Here is a 1,263-nt window from a genome sequence, read left to right as displayed (position 1 = left end):
CCCCCCCCGAAATTGAGTTGGTCGATTGTGGAAAAGAGCTGGCGATATGGAGGACATTTCCTTGAAAACCCTAGAATAAAAATATTCAGGAAACATGCCAGTTCCACTCTTGTTTACATTGTTTCGCATTACTGGTTTCTATCAAGTGTAAAACAATATTAGAGGCCTTTTCTGCTTTTTTGTGTTTTTGGCATCATGTATAATAAGCATGTATTTTATGTACACATTCTACAATCTTTTGTATTTGTTAGATTCGCGTGTACTTTAAACAAAGCATGTTGTACAAACTATATTTCACTGATGTAAACACAGAGATGAATTCTTAAAGTGAGAAATAATACATTTCCTCAATATAAGTTCAATTTATTGATCTCTTTCTAGTAAATTGGACAAAAGGCTTATAAATTAATGACAAGTAATTGTAGTAGAGTCAGCGTCCCCTTTATCGTAGTACTAATCAAGACTATATCTAGATATATATTTTGCTAACAGAATTAATGTTCATAATTAACATATTGTTATTATCAAGTGTATTGTGAGTATGAAGATCTAGTAGATCTAGATCTAGATCGCCATCCCATCATTTAAAAAACTAACTAACAACACATAAACATTGTAACATTGCCAAGTATGACATATTGTTGGCAATAAACATGTGCTATTTCACAATATTTCCTCTTCGAAGACAGTTATAAAAATACTGATGTAAGATGTCTTCCAAGCCCTACCACTAGCATCAGCGTGCATAGCAACGCGAAGCCTCGCAGTGCGGCGCAGACAAAGCTGCCCTCACTATGCCGCCATGTTTTTGTTTCAATTCCTCACAGCGAATCAGCGATCGCGAAGAGAAGAGTTCCGCTTCTATGAGTGCAGAATTCTGTGATCGAAAGTTAGCCTAGGCCTAGAACTCTGCGTCGACGAAACAAAGCATCTGGGAAAGCAGTTTGCATGGATTTTTTAAAGTTAGGTCCTAGCCACATGGATGATATGGACACCTGCAAAGTTTCAAAGGTGTGGGTTGGGCAATAAGAAAGGAGTTTGTGCACAAAGCTTCCCAAGTCCACTTTTGTATAGATTTTATATAGATTATCATTGTTTAATGGGTATGACAAACTTTTGAAACTCAGTAGTAGTAGTAGTAGTAGTAGTAGTAGTAGTAGTAGTAGTAGTAGTAGTAGTAGTAGTAGTAATAGTAGTAGTAGTAGTAGTAGTAGTAGTAGTAGTAGTAGTAGTAGTAGTGGTAACTACTACTATTACTGCTAC

This window comes from Aplysia californica, unplaced genomic scaffold (assembly GCF_000002075.1).
Source record: "Aplysia californica isolate F4 #8 unplaced genomic scaffold, AplCal3.0 scaffold00639, whole genome shotgun sequence".
NCBI classification, from domain to species: Eukaryota; Metazoa; Mollusca; class Gastropoda; order Aplysiida; family Aplysiidae; genus Aplysia; species Aplysia californica.
This window is presented reverse-complemented; position numbering follows the sequence as displayed.